Source organism: Vitis vinifera, chromosome 2, assembly GCF_030704535.1.
Source record: "Vitis vinifera cultivar Pinot Noir 40024 chromosome 2, ASM3070453v1".
Lineage (NCBI taxonomy): Eukaryota > Viridiplantae > Streptophyta > Magnoliopsida > Vitales > Vitaceae > Vitis > Vitis vinifera.
The window spans coordinates 14,963,755-14,973,369 of NC_081806.1; positions in this window are offsets into that span (position 1 = coordinate 14,963,755).

Consider the following 9,615-nt stretch of genomic DNA (forward strand, 5'->3'; position numbering starts at 1 on the left):
GTGATGTACAGAGACTCCTTCAATTAGATTTCACTTTAATTCTCTCACTGATACAACTTGCAATGGTTCATGCCTCTCACGAGCACTTACCATTCAAGGTGATCTTTAAACTTGGACTTCCCTTCACAAACTCGCAAGAGATAACTAATGGATGTCTCCTAGGAGTCCAAAAGCTTACCAAGTGTTGGTAATTCCAGAAAATCCTACCTTGAAGTCACCTACCAGAGGCTCGCAAGGGGTAAACTAGTGCATTTCCACGGTTGGAAATCACTTGCCTTACCAAGTGTTGGCCCAGGTGACTCCAAAGTGTTTTAAGTTAACTAAAAACATAGAAATCACTAAAGGATTTCACTTCCTCTTCATTACTAGCTAAAACCACAGAGCTTTGCATTCTTGCACTTGGAACCTTCCCCGGCAACCTTAGCTCCAAGGAATTAGAGGTTTAGTTACTCATTCTCTGGGGAAAACTCCTCAGAGAATTCATAACTTAGTAAGAAAATGAAAATACAAAGTGAGAAGGTAAGGCAGTAGAAAGAAAAGACTTTACTTGCTTACCAAATGGTTACAGAAGGAACTCTCCTCCTGAGAACAGGCTCTCGAGAGGTATATATATCAAAACAATATAAAACTAATTGTTACATAGATATTTGGTCTTTTTACTAACTTAAAAACTAAGGAATCATGTAATTGGTGGTTTACAAGGAGTATTTTGGGATTTAGACAACAAAAATCTAATGGAAAATATCTCCCAATGTCGGTAGCAAGCTTCGGGAGGCTTCAGGAGCCATTTCGCAGGAGTAAAATGGTGTCTGCGAAATTTCACAGACACCCAAGAGGGCTGCTACGACTGTCATCAAGAATATGCTCCATGACTGATCCTCTTTGCTTTTTCTCCTTGCAATCCGGATTCACTCTTGGAAAGTGAATTCTCAACTTTGCCCAAGATTCCTCATAGCTCTCCTCAGTCTTAACTTGCTTTGGTGATCAAAATACTAACAAAAACACCAAAACTTACACAAAGTGATCAAAATTGCTTTAAAGGATCCTTAACATGCCAATTGAGTTAAAAGGCCTAAACTACTACTCAAAAGTGTTAAAAAGGATTAATTAAAGGCTATCAAATAGCACTTTTTGAGTAGTAATCACTTATTCATTTCAATCCACTACATCTATCAATTTAAGGATTGAAAAGACACCTTTGAAACATTATAATGAAGAAAACCAAGATCCAAAGAAGAATTTTCAAGACAAAGGGACTATGTAACAATATTGATCTAATAGTTTCCCCTTTTCTTCTATTCAATGACTTGTTGGTAGATAAACAATGCTTTATAATACAAGAAAGAGTTTGGTAAATTGTGAAAGTAAGTCCACTATTTATAAAGTTGCTTTTGCAAATGAAAAGAAAAACAAAAATCATTAATTGAAAGTTGCAGCATAGGCATGTCCAAATAAAAACATTTATAGAATTTCTATCACCTATTTATATTCATGGCAAAAGAATTTACCACATAACGATTTCATTTTTGGTAAAATGTATAGGTAGTAAAAAATTATAAAAAACAAAAAACAAAATATAGTGTTGTCAATAAACGACAAAGTTTTTTTTTTTTTAACATTTTATGCTTATACAAATAAATTAATAAACAAATTGATATAGACATTATTTATTTAAATACTTATGCTTAGTACACTTTCTACTTTTTGTTTTTATATAAAATGTAAAAAAATTTATACAAAAAGTATACACTTATCTTATGCTCTTAAACTTTCAAAAATTTAGAGTTTGAGATAATACAAAAAATTTTAATACCTCAACATTTTAAAAAACTTTTACACTTTCAACATAAGCCTATAAGAATTTTTATATTTTATATAGAAATCACTACTATCTTTTTTACTTTTAGAAATAAAAAATAAAAAGTGTATTCAAACGAACATGAAAATATATGACACTACAATTAAAAAATATCTTGACCAATGTATTGATATTTTTCCAATAAAATTACTTTTAAAACTATTCTTAAAAATAAATAATAATTTCTACAAAGTTGTAGATCTAGTTTAGGTAACACTTAAAGGGGTGAATAGGTGATTGAAACTTTTTAGCCCAAAATTGATTATTTTTAATTCTTTAACATTCTCCTTTGATAAGGAAATATAATAAATAAAAGCAATACAAATGACACAAGGATTTTTATGTGGAAAATCAACCATATAGTCTCCTAGACACCATGTGAATGTAAAAACCATGAAGTCAAAGACCTCCAATCATAAATCCAATATTAAGAAGTATAATACACAAATTTACTTGATAGATGTTTCATATTCATGATACAATACCACATATGCTCCTAGTGGATCTTACAACAATACTTGAAGGGATGTGGATCTCCTTCTTAACCAAACAAATGCAAGGAAAACTCTTTTGAGAGTTTTGAAAAAGGAAAGGAAAATTAAGTTTTTTCCAATATTTGCACAAAAAAAAACTCAAAACCATTTTTAGCATGGTATTTATAGGATACAAATACCTAGTGGACTCAAATTTTGTGTTTCAAAATAAAACTATTAAAATATGAAAATAAAAATATTAATAGAGATTGAAAATTTTGTGTCAACACTTAAGCACCCTTAAGAATGCTTGAACACTCAAGTGTTGGTTCGTTAGAGTGCTTAAGCGTACTACCTACTCTAAAAAAGCATGTCAATTTTAAACTGAGCTTAAGAACTCGAGTGCTACCACCTACAACTACCCACTGAGAGCTTACCTTCAACCTTTTTCGGCCACTTTTCCACCAAAGAACTCACCTAGGAGACTAGTTTCTCTACTAAGGATGTAATGAACAATCGAGACCTTCAACTCCATTTTTGGGTCATTAAAGTTGCATAAAATCTTATTTTTACAATGAAGAAAAATCCTGTACTCCGCTGAAATGGAGTTTACAATCCATATATGAACAAGAATGATTTTTACATCAAAACTTAAAATCCTATGCAAATCACAAAGCTTAGATCCCAATCTAGAGAAAGAAATAATTATTCATATAAATAATATCTATTCATATATCCTTTAGTTTATGAGATGTAAAAGAAACCCTACAAAACAAAGTGAGCACTAGAATAAATCTAACATGCAAGAACCTAACCTAGAGCTCTTATCAACTCTAGATTACTCCATTCTCTTACCCTAGATCTCATAGGGTGCATGCATTCTATCCCAAGGCTTCTCTATATCTATCATAACAAAAATATACGATATTAAAAACCAAAAATAAATATAGATCTAGAGATAAAATAACCATACATGTGATATGGAAGTTCCCAAATTGATTCCAAGCCAATGAAGATGTCAAAAATTTCGTAGAACTTGTCTACCTAGTGTTCTTCCACCTAATCTTTCCCTTTATGAATCCTAGCACAAGAGAAGGATAGGCATTTCTTGCTCTCCCATGAAGGTGACTATGGTTTCTCTCTCTCTTTGGAAGACGGTGAAAAAATGCTAAAAAACTTAAACCCTAAACCCCTAAGGGGGTTTATTTAGGGTCCTCTTATAGGCTTATTAAGTGAATTGAGCCCAAACAAGGCTTGGGTCACCTAATTCAACCCACTTGGGTCCTAATTAATTAATTAGCCTTGATGGACTCTAATTAATTAATTAGCCCAAACTACCAATCTAGGAAGACCATTTGTTAGATCTATTACAACCTTATATTTTTACCAAAATGTCCTTATGCACACTTATGAACTACAAACCTAAATCCCTCAAATAATGTGTGTCACAATGAACTAGGAACTCGAGCAAGAACCACTAAGATCCATAGGAAAATATTAGCTTCCTCATAATTTAATTTTAATGTTGACTCAACATTGCAATAAAGAGAGTCAACTCCCCTCTAATACCTTATGAAATTACAATAAGTCAATGCTCGAGTATATGACCTACTAGCCATTACATGAAGACTCCCCATAAATTAGTGTACGTAATCTAACAAGATGGTGGTATCACCCTATCAAAATTATCTCTCCAATTCTTAAGTTATAAATCTTCCTATTATGTGATCAATTAACACATTCTAGCTCTAAGGAGCATATGTCAAATTTCACTAAATGAATTATCATGGCCATAGATTTTATGATCATTATGTCCTTTAAATCACCTAATGGGACATTGTCTCAATCCCATGAGATATCATGGTGCCTCTATTAAGAACACCTATTGTCACCAACCTTCGTTAATAGTGACTAAATTCATAAGAAATATATAACCACTTTAGGGTCTCACCCATAGTTCAAAGCCTCTTGTACTTGATTTCAACATAGACTCGATATCTTCTCGAGGTTAAGAGTCCATGTCCAACATAATAGCTTGGTGAATCATAATAACCCAATAGCCTTATGTCATGATTCACCATAGATCATGTCCAATGTGTAAACCATACACACTAGTGCACTCATTAGGAACCCTATCTTGTTGGTCATCCCTCTAATTAGGAGGTAGTGCACCATAGTCTCTACTAGATTAACCAAATTCAAGAATCGATTGTAAACTACTTATCATCTTGTAAGGAACCCTTGACCTATATCTTTTGTGTAACTTCTAATGCACCCAATTCATGTACAATGCAAGTGATGTGAGCTTAAATACTTAAATAAATATTAATGTATACAAAGGATAGAGAAGTGGAAAACCAAGTATAACTTTGTTACGTCATGTTTTGTTTTTAAGGGTTTTATCCCAATATACAAATCTCTTGATAACTCTAATCTAAGCCAAAGCATTCTCTAGTATGCATATGATGATCAAAATGCATTCAAAAGTGAACAAACCAAAAATGCATGTGATCTACACACACTAACCAACAAAATACTATGGTAAAGTAATATAGGAATAAAAATATAACTATAAACTACATTAAAATCAAATCAAGGTGAAAATCAATGGATTGGAGTCATGCATGCAATGGATATCATCAATCAAGTCAACTAAAGACCATCTCCCCCTTTTTGTTGCAAAAATGACAAAGAACAATAAGATAAAGCATGAAACGCATGTGAGATAGGAAGAGACAAGTAAAGATATAGATATATAAATAAGGTTTTGGATACAAAATAAAGAATTGAAAATATGTCAAGAACAAAGCAAAATGAAAAATAAAATTGAGCCAAGCTATTGACTATAAAGGACAAGTAAAGGTGTGGTACAATGCAGTACATCCAAGGAGCATTCAATCCTAGAACGAACTTCAAGTAGTCTTTCTCTAAAAAAATTTCTCTGCACACTGCACTAGTATGTTGAAGAGAGAAATATCCAACTTTACTAGAAAGGAAGGGGAAAATTTGTACATGTGTTGAGAGTGATTCAACATTTGGCTACTCATTTTATACTTCTATGAGGGAATGCTTCCTCAAATGAAGTAATTAGTGGAGACCATGTGTGGAGGGGACTTCTTGAGCAAAAGTTCTAATGAAGCAATCCAATTCCTAGAATACATAAATGACATATCCAAATGATGGGAAGACCTAATGTAGAAAACTATTGAAAACAAAAGTTCTTTGGTAGAGGAGGAATATATGTTGTGAATCAGGATATGGAGTGACAATCTAAGGTATTTGCTTTTGTGAGGAAACTAGAAGAGCTAGAAACAAAGGAAAAAAAAAAATTTTATGAAGTAGCTAAAGTTTTGGAAAAATGTGCATGCAATATGTGAATAAAAAAAACACACTACAACAAAGTGCCTTATTATCCCCACTATTAGTGAAATCTTCAATAAGTAAGCTACTATAGTAGGCATAGTTGTAGGGTATAATCAGGGAATATTCCATCCTTAGCAAAAGCATTCTCCATTTTCAAATATGTATAATCCTTGTTGGAGGAACCATGCTAACTTGTTGGGAACCTCGGATCACTTCATTCCTATGCCTTGGATCTCATAGGGTGTAGAAAATCTATTCTAGTCTCTCTAAATTTATCACATTGGATAAGCAGGTATTCAAAAAATAATATGGATACCATAAAAAACATAGATTTAGAGAATAATGTTACATAACTTTGATTTTGATGTTCTCGGATCAATTCCAACCGATATAAATAACTTCAAAGTTGAAATGGATCTCATCAACACTATGATTTTCTACTTGATGACTCTTCCTTGTGTCTAGGCACTAAGAGGGTGGAGGCTAAGGTTTTCTCTCTGGACTAAAGCGGAGAATAGTAAGACATGGAAACCCTAACCCCTAAAGGAATATTTATAGGCTTTCTACTAGACTTAAGTGACTTGAGCCCACCATGGGCTTAGGTCACTTAAACTAGCCCAAAAAGGTTGCTAATTGATTAATTAACCATACATTATAGTAATTAATTAATTAGCCCAGTCTAAAGCTACCACTCACTTATCCTTGTGCAACCTTACATAATTACCAAAACACCCTTATCCACAAAAGTGAACTAAAGAACCATCAAACCCTTATAAATCATGCTATCAAGGAATATGAGCTTAGAGCAAGGACCATTAGGACCTATAAGAGTACTGGGTCCTTCATAATCAAATTCTGAAATTGACTCAACATCCCACTATAGAGAGTTAACTACACTCTAGTACCCTATGTATATTACAATGAGACACCAAGTGCTCAGGTCCATGACCTACTATCCACTCCATGTAAACACCCCATGAATTGGTGTCCGTAATCTAACAAGGTAGTATTATCACCTATCAAGATTACCTCTTAAATCCTTGAGTTACAAATCTCACTTATTATGTGATCAATTGACATACTCTAGCTCTAATGGGCATATATCAAATTCCATTAAAGGAATTAATGTGGCCACATTTTTTATGATCACATGTCCTTTGGATCACCCAAGGAGAGACACTATCTCAATCCCATGATATGTCATGATGCCTCTATTAAGAATACCTGTTGCCACTAACCTTTATCAACAATGACCCAATCCATAGGAATATATGATCATTTTAGGGTTTCACCCATAGGTCAAAGCCTCCTATTGATTTCAACATAGACTCAATATCCCCTTAAGGTTGAGAGTCCATGAAATTTAGTATCTTATTGAATCATAACATTTGATAACCTTGCATCATGATTCACAATAAGGACTGTCCAGTGTACATTACTAGTGCACTTACCATGGGAAACCCATCTTGGTAGCCAAGATAAGGTGTCCTTCTAATTAGGAGGTGGTGCACTACAATCTCTATTGGATTGCCCAAATCGATGAACCAACTATGGATAACTTGTCTACTTACAAGGAACCCATGATTTGTATCTTCTGTGCAACTCCTAATGTGCCCAAGTCACGTACAATGTAATAAGAGACATGAGCTGAATGCTCAAATCAATGTTAATACACCAAAAGAATGGAAAAGGAATAGTTAAGTCCAACTTTGTTACATCATGTCTTGCTTTTAGGGGCTCAATCCCAACATATATAACCTATCATGGAATAATCCTACAAACTTCTAAAACAATTTTGGTTGTTAGCAAAGAGGAAGTCGATATGGACAGACTATGCACCAATAGTACCAACCACAACATCAATTTCCAAAGTAGGAACAACCATGAAAATCACTCCAATCATCACTGGAAGTGATGATGCAAACCTTCATCAAAGAACAAGTGAAAGGAAATGATGAATTTAAAAAGTCTATCAATGATTAGAGAAAATGGAATGAAAAGCAAAGGAAGTTCAATGTCTCCACTTCTTAAAGCATCACAAATATCCAGACTATGTTGAATAAGATCAACTTACATCCTAATGGTGAGAAGGGAAAATTTCCAATACAACCATACTATATGTGAAGCCAAAGACAAAGGAAAATTAAAAAACAATTGTAGAAGACAACAAACAAGATTGAAGCACAATTTCTAGAAATATGGAGGAAACAAAGGAAAATTGATCATCAGTTCAATACCAATAGTGTATTTCAATATATGGTAATAGAATAAGAATGAGTTTTCAATGTGATAATCGATCTGCAAAGATGTATTGAATTGGTGCAACTAGGAATTTCAATAATTTTTTGTGTCGATTTGAAGATTTCAACATCAAGGTGTTATTCGGTGGCTACAGTAATTGTATAGAATCTATTTTTTGATACACTACAATGCAAGAAATGAGGTATGCCTTGGTATTGCTTCATGTTAAAGTAGATTTTGATAAAGGTGCAAACTCATTGGAAGTAAAAGCACATCAAATTGACATGCAAAATTTCTATTTCAATATGCAAAATATTGAATCAGTTCTTGTCACCTGGAATTGATTTTAGTTGTGAAGCTATTGGAAGAGTTGATTGATTATTTTGATACAAAGCTAATTTGACATATTTCAATACCAAAGTTCTTCTATCAAGATATATCGGGTTGTAGCGAAATGACCATTTGAATAGAAATAGTTGAGCAGAGTTTAGATTTCCATTTTAGTTTGGTATCAATTTTATGTTGTGTTGTTGAAACAATTTGTGAATTATAATAATGAACCTCTGAAGTTTTAGTGTTAGATTTTCTTAGGGTTCATTTGTGTACATAATAGGTTATAACTTGATATCTAGCTATTTGGATGTATAGATTGATAAAGACTTAGAAAGATAGAGAGATTTAGAGATTTAGATGCTTAGATAGAAGAGTTAGATTCTAGAGTTTGGAGATTAGAGAGAGTTTCAATTGTAATTTTCTTTACTTCCAAACAAGATTTAGATTATGGAGAATCTTGTCATGGATAGCTAAGCTACTATTGATCTTTAGAGAAGCTTTCATAATTCAATCATGAAGAGATGAAGGATGTGTTTCTCTATAATATTCTTAGATTAATTTCATTCTTTTATAATTCTATTTTCTTTATCTTAAGCTTGAATCCTTCTGATTTTCTATTGTAAAACTTACGTATTTGATGGTAAAGAGTCCAACAAATGTGGTTCATTGCATTAACCTCTTATTTTCCATCATATCTAGTATGTGAAGCTTTGGGAGTCAAAATAAGAATGGATTTGATCATAAAAGTTTGAGAATTTCAGTTTCAAAAAGATAATCTCAAACTTTTGCAAACAAATAGGAAATTCTATCCTAAGTGTGTTAAAAATGATAAGTTGTTTGTGACTTGTGAGAAGACTTTTATAGATATTAATGTATCAAATCCATTAGATTCATGTAAACTACATTTGTTCACTGCTCAATTGCTAAAATTGATAGAAGTGTTGTCATGTTATCAAAATTCTTTCATTCATTATTCTTTTGCAAAAGTAATCAAAGTTTAACTTCATTTGGTTCTTGTTGATAATTTATCTCCTTTTTTTAAATCTTTGTGGAGATGACCTAACCACTATGCTAGCCTTTTTGTTTCTTTATATTCAGAAGAAAATTATTTTGGTTTGGCAACAAAAAGTTTCAATGATGAATTTTGTGAAATTGTATAATAATAATTTCATTTATTCATTTTATTTTATCATAAATAATTAAACCAGAAATAGTCAAAACTATTTTCCATTATTTTCTCATCAACCAAACATGGAGATTATAGCTAGATCTTTGTGCCTAAATCTTTACATATCCGATGGAAGTGTATTCAAAAGTGAACATTAAATGATTGAATGCAGTTTTCTA